This window comes from Pezoporus occidentalis, unplaced genomic scaffold (assembly GCF_034315485.1).
Source record: "Pezoporus occidentalis ecotype Australia unplaced genomic scaffold, CSIRO_AGI_Poc_V1 ctg94, whole genome shotgun sequence".
Classification (NCBI taxonomy): domain Eukaryota; kingdom Metazoa; phylum Chordata; class Aves; order Psittaciformes; family Psittacidae; genus Pezoporus; species Pezoporus occidentalis.
The window spans coordinates 1,791,754-1,803,876 of record NW_026916304.1 but is presented as its reverse complement, the minus strand read 5'-3'; the positions used below and the strand labels follow the sequence as shown (position 1 = coordinate 1,803,876).

General features: G+C 38.8%; 1 protein-coding gene across 2 annotated transcripts in view; it reads left to right on the top strand.

Annotated features, from left to right (window-relative positions):
- Positions 1–11,128, top strand: part of GPR88 (G protein-coupled receptor 88) — a 34,359-nt gene extending 23,231 nt beyond the window's left edge. The window contains exons 4-6 of one of the 2 annotated variants that reach the window (XR_009962273.1): positions 8,859–8,911; positions 10,523–10,637; positions 10,910–11,128. The gene's annotated coding sequence lies outside the window, so the exon portion shown is untranslated. The remainder of the gene's footprint in view (positions 1–8,858; positions 8,912–10,522; positions 10,638–10,909) is intronic. The other variant, XR_009962274.1, reaches the window with a different exon arrangement.
- The last annotated feature ends 995 nt before the right edge of the window (positions 11,129–12,123 follow it).

The window sequence follows — 12,123 nt, the reverse complement described above, 5'->3', positions numbered from 1 at the left end:
AAATTACCTTTAGCAATATACTCGATAGAAATGGTACCATAGCAGAGGGAGGAATTTTGTCATACTCTCATCATAGAGCCAGTTCTCTCTGTATAAAAGCAAGACTGAATTAAGAAGGAAATCTAAAAATGATTGGTCCTAAAATCTGTACTGAAAACCAAGATTCAAATTCTTCATCTGGGAACTGGCTTGATGTGTACCCGGAGCCAGTAAAAAGTAGTGTAAAAACAACCTGATTGCAAAAGTAGCATTATAGCCGGTTGACTTACCCCTAAACATAACAGTCTTCTAACTAACGTGTTAGAAACTGCTCCATTCCACATGCCATGGCATGGGATGAAGTATACTGGAAGCTATATGGTCTTGCAACCTACATAAATGTTACCATATGCTTTATTAAAACATCTCCTACCTGTTACCATGGGCTATATATTTTACCCAAACCATTATTTCGGCTTGTTATTTCACCTGGCACAGCTCATTCTGAATTGTCTAGAGCTCATCCAGGAGCATGGTATAAGCCACTTACAGCTTCCCCAAAGACTGTCCTCTGGAACAGAGGAATGAGCCATTCTTTGCTACTGTTGCTCCAGCTGTGTTAGCGCAGGAAGATATTTATTCAATTAGGGACACACAGCAAGGCTGGTTAGAGTAAAACTGTTTGTGAATTCAGAGAACAAACTGTAGCATCCCTGTGCTACACAACAGGATTTAGTTTCCAACTGTCCTAAGAATATTTTTCCTTTTAAAATATATTTTAAAAAGTACTTAGTTGGGTTTTATTGTTTCAAGTAAAAGGCCCTCCCTCTGCTCCCCAAAAGGTTGTGTATAAAAAAATTGAGGGAAACTCCCAGTGACCTATTGCATTGTTTGATCATTACTTTTCCTAGCAAAGGCTGCTTGTCTTGGCAGTCATTCATAATTTTGAAGTACTTCCAAAGGAAGACAAGGCTCCATCCTCTTTGAAATGGTCCAAAAGAATCAAAATTCAATGACTGGTGATAATCCTTGCCAATGGTTTTTGAAGTTACTGCAAGTAAAGAACTTTGTAGTGCCTGATTAGTGGCAAGATTTACAGGGCCCATGTGAAGAACATCTCATGAATGTTTGGATTAATAATAATAAATCTGATGCTTTACTACAGAACAGTGCTGGATGCACACTTATAGAAATGTGACTCAAGTGTCAACTCAAAATACCTGTAATAATAAGATAAGGAATAGAATGTATTACACAGAAGGATAGCAAAACCAATTGTGTACCTGCATTGAGGGGATGACTTCTGTGTTCTGCTGGTGAGCAAACATGACAATTGTGTCAAAATCCAAACAAGATATAGGTGAAATACTATCTTTTGTATACTGAAAATGTTTTCCAGATGTTTTCTAAAGAAAACTAAAATTGAGGTTGAGTTGCATTATTTGCTTCTATAGGGTCTGTATGTGCCCTGCAGATAATACAGTACTTCTGCAGAGATTACAGTACTTCTGAAGATTGACATAATTCAACATGTGGATACACTGGTTCAGCATTTGAGTCGTCTGTAAGGATTGCCACAGAACTTCATAGAATCACGGAATGGTTTGGGTTGGAAGGGACCTTCAAAGCTCATCCAGTCCAAACCCTGCAATGAGCAGGGGCATCTTCAACTAGATCAGGTTGCCCAGAACCACATCTATTCTGGCCTGTGCATCCACCACCTCTTTGGGCAACCTGTGCCAGTGTTTTACGACCCTCATTGTAAAGCATTCTTTTCTTGGAATGTCATGTTATTTTCTCTCCCTTTAATACTGTGGTTATATCTTTACCTTTCCTGTGTTGTTCATTCACAGTGAGTATTTTGCATCCGAGTTTAAACAGGAGCATGCATTTCCTCTGAGCTTGTTAGACGAAGTCAAAGAGCATTTTCCATCAGAAACACTAATCCATGACCTCCATTTGTACACCTACAAACCACCTGATGCTAATGGCATTCATCAGAAAAGTGAGACAAAGAATTATAAATTAACATAAATTTCAGTAAATCTGAGATAAATTCCTTGTTTTATGCAGAATGGAGTTGTCTTATGCAGAGTGCATTGTTGAGATGAGGTGAGTTTCTCTTCTTGGTGTGGAGTTTCTTTTTACTGAAAAAATAAATACAGATACAGCATTCCTTGTGGCACTAGGAAACAAATGATTTGTATTTTATGTAGTTTATAGAAGATACTTTCAGTAGTCATCTGCAGTATACACATAAATCACTAAGTAAAAACTTACTCTAAAAGAAATTATATGGAGAAACAGATGTGTATTTTCTCATTTGCATGCAATTATTTAGTATATATGCAACTCAGAAATTAAAAACTTACTATGTCAGTGTATTTGCATATGTTTCATGTAACACAACATTTTTCTACTATTGCTACAGGCCATAAGGTTTTGTGTTATAAGGAGTTTTAAGCTATAACTGGGAAAGTATATCCTTTCAAAGAGACATAACAGGATGGGGTTAAACTGCAGATATAAACACCTAAATGTAGGGTATCTGCAGGATATCTGTAGGTGTCCATATGCCAGCTCACACAGTTACTGGTCTGAGTACTACAGCTAGGAGGAATGTATTAAAAAATAAACATTAAAAATGGGGTTTGCATGGCAGTGATTTTAATTTTCAGACCATCATAAACCTTCAGTTCCTCTTTTTTTTTTACATTCTTTTTCCATTTTTTCTTCTGTCTCTAATTTACTTTGATTAAAGCTCAAATATTAAGCTCACAGCCTTAATACAGGCAATTCCATGTGATAAGTATCATGTGAAATGAGGAAGATTACTTCTGTTATCTGAAGAATAGCAAGCACCGTGCTTTGATAACTGAGAAATCCTCTCACTTCCAGTCAAATGTTTCACATTTCCTTGAATTAAGTAGGTTTTGATTTCTGGTACTGATACTGTCTGATTAAATGATACTTTTTAGTTGGGAGACTTTCAGGAAGTTTCTTGCTGTTTTCAGATATAAGATGCTGGTATTTTCTACAAACGTATATGCTTAGATATTTACCACTGTGTGTGTGTGTATTGCTCATTCTGCATGGGTTTAGACTTTTAAAAAGTTCTGTGTTTTTTCACTGTTGAAGCAGGAAAAAGCCAAGCTAAAGAAGGAAGTAATACCTCAAGTAAGGGAACATAATACTGTGTGCAAATAAGGAAATTATTTAAAACACTGTATGAGGAACTTGGCCAGTCTTTGCCTTCCGCTGAAGTACCCGCTGTTGACTACTGCTTTGGGTTAGACAAGGGACCACTAGTAAATGCTGCTGATGTGGCAAATGATCTATTCCTCAGGCAGGTTTTGCCAGAGTACACTGTAGTCTTGCACTTCTGGCCTGAGAATAATAGGTCCAGGTGGCCAACTTTGTCAGGACAATAAATTGATGTTCTTTCTTCTCTGTCCTGGAGGAAATCTGGAGGAGGGAAGATGGTCTTCCTTCCAAAGGATATTTGCCTTTGCCATAGTGATAGAAAAAGCTGATGAATAAATCAACCAGAAAAACAAAACAGAAGGGTCAGAAAACTTATGGCAAAGGAAACAACAATGAGAATATTGTATATGTCAGGACTCTGGTTGCTACTTCATAAACAAACTTCTTCCTATTTTTGTATATTTTACTTGGATATCCTGTTTCTTTCTTTATCCCCTGTGTGACAGTGGGATTTTTAAAAGACCTCAAGCCATAGAAAGGATTCATCGCTCAAGTATTTGGAGAAGGTGGAGAATATTCTGCTAAAATTGAGAAATATTTCAAGAGCGATAATAGATGTCACTAAAATGGTAAATGCCAATTTTCTCCTGAGAGGAGAATAGAAAGACACGCATCAGAAAATAAAGTGATTTTGACTATAAGCATTAGAGATTTAATTCTTCGTATGTTTCTTTTAGAAACCTCTTTGTATTTTGAAATCAGTTTTGACATGGATTTTCAAGTTTATTGCAACTTTTACACTTTAGATAAAGATGTTTATTCTTTGTGATAAAGTTTGCAAGGTTCTGTACTATGGCAAAGACAGCCTTCTGAGCTACAGGCATACTTTGTGCTTGGTCCTGGGTTGAGCTGCCCAGGTCTCCTAGAAAGTCCTAAAGAGTTACTTTCCTCAGTTACACAGATCTTTGGCAGCAAAGTTGCATTTCAGTCTTTCAGTCATTCCAGTTTTCAGTGGTAGCGAATGTTTCAGTGTTAAGAAATCAAACAGTAAGGCACTACGCAGCTGAAGGGGCCCATGCAAAGTCTAATGGTATCTCTAGAAGAGTATCTATTTGAGTCCATTGGGGTTTAGATTAGCCCAGAATGAAATCCTAAGTAAGGCGGTGACATGATTAACGTAGGGAAATCTTACTTTTTGAAGTGGATGCCAGCAGGCACCTTTGTAGCAGCATGTAATGCAAAGTCAGCAGGTGGATAAGCTGCCACACAGCAGAGGCAGCCAAACTGTGGTACCAGGACCATGAGGTGGCCTGAGAGTGACACACTGGCAGCAGCTGGCAGGCGGCAAGAGCAGTTTGGCAATGCCAGAGTTTGGCAGAGTCTCTGTGCCAAACTGGGATGCTCAGAAGAGCTCACTTGATAAAGTTCAAGAATGACTGAGATTGTTCTGCAGGTGCATGGAGGAAGAGCAGCAGAGCTGGGTTTAGAGTGGCAGAATAGAGCAGGTGATTCCTGAGTTCTGAATGAACTAGTGATAAGTAGAATCATAGAATCATAGAATACTTAGTGTTGGAAAGGACCTTAAGCTCTTTCAGTTTCACCCCCCCATCATGCTAAGGGACACCTCACACTAAACCATCTCACCCAAGGCTCTGTCCAGCCTTGGCTTGAGCACCTCCAGGGATGAAGCATTCACAACTTCCTTGGGCAACCCATTCCAGTGCCTCACCACCCTTACAGCAAAGAACTTCTTCCTTATCTCCAATCTAAAAGAACTTCTTCCTTATATCCAGTCTAAACTTCCCCTGTTTAAGTTTGAACCTGTTACCCCTTGTCCTATCACTACAGTCCCTAATGAAGAGTCCATCCCCAGCATCCTTATAGGCCCCCTTCAGATACTGGAAGGCTGCTATGAGGTCTCCACGCAGCCTTCTCTTCTCCAGGCTGAACAGCCCAAACTTTCTCAGCCTATCTTCATGCGGGAGGTGCTCCAGTCCCCTCATCCTCCTCATGGCCCTTTTCTGGACTTGTTCCAGCAGTTCCATGTCCTTTTTATGTTGAGCACACCAGAACTGCACACAACACTCCAAGTGAGGTCTCATGAGAGTGGAGTAAAGGGGAAGGATCACCTCCTTCGACCTGCTGGTCACGCTCCTTTTGATGCAGCCCAGAATACGGTTGGCTTTCTGGGCTGCAAGTGCACACTGAAGCCGGCTCATGTTCATTTTCTAATCAACCAACACCCCCAAGTCCTTATCCACAGGGCTGCTCTGGTTCTCTTCTCTGCCCAACCTGTAGCTGTGCCTGAGATTGCTCTGTCCCAGGTGTAGGACCTTGCACTTGTAATGGTTAAACTTCATAAGGTTGGCATCAGCCCACCTCACAAACGTGTCAAGGTCCCTCTGGATGGCATTCCTTCCCTCCAGGGTATCAACCAAACCACACAGCTTGGTGTTATCAGCAAACGTGCTGAGGGCGCACTCAATCCCACTTCCATGTCACTGGCAAAGATGTTAAACAAGACCGGTCCCAACGCTGACCCCTGAGGGATGCCACTCATTACTGGTCTCCAGCTGGACATTGAGCCATTGACCGCAACTCTTTGCGTGTGGCCATCCAGCCAGTTCTTTATCCACCGAGTGGTCCATCCATCAAATTGATGTCTCTCCAACTTAGAGACAAGGATGCCTTGTGGGACAGTGTTGAACGCTTTGCACAAGTCCAGGTAGATGACATCAACTGCTCTAACCCTATCCATCAGTTCCATAGCCCCATCACAGAAGGCCACCAGATTAGTCAGGCAAGATTTCCCCTTAGTGAAGCCATGCTGGCTGTCACCAGGCACCCTATTGTTTTTTCCTTAACATGCCTTCCAGGAGAATCTGCTCCAAGATTTTGCCAGGCACAGAGGTGAGACTAGTAGTACTATTAATAGTAATAGTGCTACTATTAATAGTAGTACTATTAATTTCTATTTTTCTGCACTGTTTAAGATAAGATTTTCACGGGCTGCTTTGATTGCCTGATCTCTTAGACATTTCTCACATTTCTTTCCCCTTGCTCATAGGATTTTTCTTATATTGAATTATGCTCTCAAAAGCACAGACTAAATGCATAGAGACCATCTGTCTGTAAGCCCTGTGTAGTAACTGGATCACATGTGCTTCCCCCATTATCAAGCTTTTATCTTTCCCTCTGCTTTTAGCCAGTGTCAGAGATGGGATTTTGGGTCAGTAAAATTTGGACTGATCCACTGCAGCTGTTTATATATTCTGATAAAAAATCTAAGTTTGATAAACCAAAACCTCAGTGATGGTCAGAGTGTAGATAATGCCATCTCTATCTCCTTTCCATGATTCTTACAAAGATTCAGGGGAATACTGAATTAACTGTAAAAAACTTTCTCCTCCAAAAGCAGACCTTTATGTCAAAAGTTTTGATGTAGATTTGCATTTTTTTTTTAATATATGATGGAGAAGGTCACAAGAAAATAGTTCTAAATGTAAGGGAGAAAGAGCAGCAGCAGAATTTATGGATGAAAGAAGTTTCTTCGGGTGTAGGAAGATAAAAAAGAAGATTAAAAAAAAGGAAGCTCTAACCCAAAACATATCATGTGTTTTATAATGCATGAAAACAAGAATAAGGGAATAAGAATATTCTCTATAATACATTCTTTTATCTGAACTGCATGTGGGGCACCGTTCGTCCTGGCATTTGAACTACTTCTACTTGAGAAGACAAAACATTTTTCCTAAAATGGATGAAATACTTAAGACTGTTTATTGATGTTTCCAGAAGAGCTTTTTCCTTAATATCCATTTCCTGTTTTCCTTTTTTTTCTTCTGTTTTTTGTTCTTTTTTTCTATTTGCATTATTTATTGTGGTTCTGGAGCAACTGTGATTTCTGAACAGAAGCTGGGATTTGTCAGGGAAGGTTGTAAGTAAAAAGAACTTACGGTGTTTGTAAGAATTTTTTCACTGTTCTTTCAAATTGCCTCTCACTGTGTGGATCCTGGAAATTTTTTGAAGTTCATGGCAGTAGCTGGCATTTATGCATAGACTGAGTAGTAAATTTCCCAGTTGGGTGGTAAACTGCTCATAGAAGAGACTGTGTAACTTATCTCTATGTAAAGCACTATAACATTGGCAGGAAGGGTAGATTTCATTCCTCTTTAACAGCAAGAATTTAAAGCTTCCTTGGGCTCCTGAGAACTGAACTGTGTGTTCAGCTGGGAAGCAGAAAGCTGCTCTTACTATTTCTGAACACTTCTGTGTGTTGTAAACCCTGATGTGACAATGCAGGCTCTACTCACTTTCACTCCAGGCTCTTGACATTCCATGTACTTGAGGGAGCTCTCTGAATAATGTAGACATTTCTCTTTTAAGATGCAGCAAGCAATTACAGACAAGATAAAACTGGAAGGTCTCTCTGACATATTAAGTTAGGGTTCCAATGTGTTTCGCCTTCAGTGACCTTAAAGAGTAGCTATGACATTTTTACAATGGACAGAACTTGATTATTATGAGATTACCAAGAAATTACAAGTAACATCTTGCTTGGCTTTATGTCCTAGTTCATTTAATTAGATCCTGCCAGGATTTCCAGTTATTCATAGAGGTTTGCTGGGTGCCCGGAAAGTGCTGTTCACAGTCAAGTCCAGTAGATAATTGTGTCTGTTAGTCAAAGCACTGAACTTGGTTGTCTGAGTTTTGGGCTAATAAAAACAGATTGGAAGGATAAAGTGAGTCTTAAGTGCCATGTTGTACAACACAAATCCTGATGAAAATAGACCAATACCATAGTATGGAATGCATTCATTGAAACATCAAATTTGATAAAGAAGAGTAAGAAAATAAAAAATCAAGGTAAGTTTACAGATCATTCACAAAAATGAAACTAACAACTTCACACAGAATGTTATACAAAATTGCCAACTCGTCATTCATGCATGTTTAAAATAACCTACATCTTCAGACTAATCGTCTTTCTTAAGTGTACTGTCCAACCTTTTTGATAACTTAGAAAGCAGTGTGGTTACTTGTATTAAATAATAATATGACGATCTAATAAGCACTACTAAATAGTGCAGATTAATTTCCATTGGGAAGCTATGGGTTTTTAAAAACACTGCTTACTTTCTAACCTTAATTTTCCAATTAATAAATTGCATATCAAAATAAATTAAAAAAAACCCTTTTCAATTAATAAATACAATATGCAGGATAAAGAGAAACAATTGTTCTTAAATTGTCTGAGATCCTAATTTGTTCATACAATATATTTACAGTGTACAAACATATTTTCTGAAGCCATAAACTACAGCAGGATCCATATGCTGACCTTACAGGTGGAATGAGCATCTCTTCATACCACAGAATTCAATACAGTCATGGCACAGGAAACCTGAAAGCGCAAGAAAAACAAAATCACCACCTGGATCTTGGCACCATAGCAGATAAATCAGTGTCATAAAATGTAAGAATAAATCATTTAAAGGTCAATAGTTCTGTATCACTTTAAATCAATAATACAGAAATCTTAGAGAGTATTTGTCTTCTGTGTGAGATAATAGTATTGTATTCATTCAAATAATCTAGCAAACTGATTGTGAGATAATTTGCTCGAAATCTTACTGTATTCGCCCTTGAAATTCCTGCGCCTGATGGTCTTGCAGATACCAAGTCACCATGCTACTTGATATCCTGAATACAGAAAGCCATTACAGAGGTAAGATTAATTTCAAGCTCATGAACCTACCTCAGAACTTAACTGGATTTTGTCCTTGATCCACAAAAGGATTCAACATCACATATGCAGCATTTATGTGTCGTGTGTGCTGCACAGAAATGTTTTGTTTCCCATTAGGATGACCAGGCTTCCAAGTGAAAGCCCTCATAGTAGCTGCTTTCACATGGTCGTGTGACCCAGTCAGTACTGATTCCACTCAGCAGGGAGAAACCCTCAGCCAGAGAACTATGTGGGTAGAGCAACTGTCTGTAGCTGAGCTGTTGGAAGAGAGGTACTAATGATGTGGTACTAGTGATCATTAATGTGGTTCTAATTATAGTCAGAAATGAAATGAATGGAGGCAAAATTTTGCAACCTAAAGGCTCATTAAACCATCTGTTCCTCGTGAATTGGTATTTACATATAATTCTGGGCAATTTCTGGGGGGATCCTTGTCTAAGAATCATGGGAATGGTGAAAGTCAGATGTTTCTCAAAGTAATTCAACACAGATCTTTGTCCTGCCTAACAGCAATTGCAAACACGGGTCACATTTTTCAGGTTGCCTCTCTTATCACTAGAGGGTAACATGGGCTATGATAAAGGGTGACACAGCTATGAGAGTCATTCTTGATCAATTGTCTCTATCAGACAACAAGGACTAGGCCTTTGATGCCTAGCCAAGTAATTGTCTTGAAGAGGGAAATCAATCCCAGCAACTCACATCTTTCTTACCTTTGCTTGTCTAGAAAAATTCATGGGTTTTATCACTTAGCTACTCCTATAGTAGTATATTCCTGCCGTCAAAGTGTTAACAAAGCAAGTAGTTAAGATGATACTTTGTGAGGAACACATGGAAGAGAGAAATAGTCCAAGTAACAAAACAGCATGTTGTTGATTTAGGGAAGAGCACATTCCAAAGAAAACAAAAGGTGCCAGATCCTAAACAGACTTGCAGCTGGCTTGAAGTGTTACTTACTTTGCTATTATATGTACAGGCACACAAACACACATATTTTGCTACTGCAAAATGCTTTCTCCTGGGTACTTGTCATTTTGGCTTGGTGGAAGTAAAAATCAGTTCATGCCTTCTTTTCTGTTTGAAGGGTCATTTTCTTTAGAACTTTCAGTCTGCTTCCAGAGACTGAAAACTGACAATATCTATATAAAAGAAAAATTTCCTTATGTGTTTTAACCCCCCCAAAATTAAAGAAAAAAATAGAAATTGAGCAATCCCTGTAATCCTCACCCACATGGAAGATTTTAAAATTATGATTCTTTAATCATACAGTGATTTAATTCCTTTCTGATACCTGTGTAATATTTCTAACTGTTAGTGAGCCAGTCTGTGGGACTACAAAGATTGCATTGATATCATGCAGCACAGCAAAAATGACATCTCTACAGCTGAACACAGCTCTTCAGAATAGGAACCATTGTAAGAGAATGAAGAATATAGTCAGTGATTGACAAGTTGAAGGATGATCAATTGGTATCAGTGCAGTTAGCAGTAGTTTGTTTAGGGGAATCCAAGTTCTGCATTTGTTCCAGCTGGAATGGTATGTTACACACCTTGCTGTCATCATTTCACTTTGTCTTTCTGTGTCCGTAGGGACATGCATGTACCTGACGACTGAAGAACAGGAAGGAGCTGTGAAACAGGGAGGTGGCGGATCTCCATTTTCCCATAATCAAGGATCTCTAAGTGCCTTGGAGAGCAGATGCTGGTGAGTAATAACAGAGCTTGGTAAAAAAAAATCTACATCCTTTTCTTGATTACCTTCATCTGATGATGTGAAATGCTGGTCTTAATGAGGGGTACAGAAATATTTAGTGGTATGGAAATTTCATGTAGAGTGTTGGGCGAATCAAGAAACTTGTTCATGTTCATTGGTAAATGTTTTCAGTTGACTTAATCTTGCTGTATCCCAGGTCCTAATCAGCATCTGTGCTTTGACCCAAAGCTCACATTATTTCTTTTTTTCTGACCATTTTGAAGGAGTTTTGTCTAAGAAGCTGTAATTCCAGTGAGGGAAAAGTGACTTTGATGCATTTCAAGATATTTGGCTCAAAATAAAAGCAGATCTGAGCTCTCATTTCAAAATTCCCAAACAGATTTTGAATACTCGTATTTGAATTTGGCTCTTAATATACACTGGAGGATGTTTCAAAAGGGAAACTTTTGTCAATGCGAAAACAGTAGAAGCTCAGCTACCCAACCTAAAGAAGTCTGACTCACAGTATGGTACTGGGAACTACTGTAGGTATGTGAATTAAAAGGCTGTTCACTTTTATACCCAGCATCACTAAAATAACACTTTTTTTTTTTTTTTTTTTTTTAGAAATAAGGTTTGGAATTTCCAGAGCTTGTTTTTTTGCCAGCAACAAGAGACTAAGATAAAAAGTAGGGACTTTTTTCTCTAATGGCTTTTATTCATTCCTTTCTGTGAAGTGAAATAGGCAATGCCTCTGAATAGAAAAAAAAACATGCAAGGAATTAGCTATTTTGTAGTCTGTGCCACTTATCATACTTCAGTATTGTTTTATCTGACATCTTTTGTGGATTCTGGATGCCTGCAGACCCACCAGACAGGAAGTGTCATAGGAGCTGGTGCCTGAGAAAAATCATGAAGGAAGTAGATGTATTTATTTTTATATTCAGTATTTCAGAAATTCCTGAAAAGGGAAAGAAGCAGATGATAAAACTTTCTTAAGTTGCTTCTTTTTTCCCTTTTTTCAGTAGATGACAAGTTAGATGTGGAGTACAATTGTAAGGTGTGATGTGAGCTACAGGGTAATGCGTTGGTGTTCTTTTTGTAGCTGGGAACAAAGTTACAATTCCTGAAACAGACACAACCCTTTAAATAGATCTGCAGGTAGAGCTCATCTTTCCCATCTGGAGATGAAAATTATAGGGAGTCAGTGATGCTCTCCTCCCCCTTTTGGGGGCTATACAGATGTTGTGTTATTGTCAGGTGATGAGAAAGAAGGTGGAGGGAGTTAAGGAAACCAAAGGGTCAGGAAAGCTTTGGGAACCAAAAAGCCAGTAGGCACTGGGAAAGGCAAGACAGAATATGACCCATATAGCAGGCTACTGAGGTGCTGAGAATTAAAGATTTGGCATCTGTCAGATCATTATCTGCTGTGTAAGCCATATAGTCAGCAGTACTCATACATACCCTCCAGGTACATGGTTTTTCAGTTACTTGATCA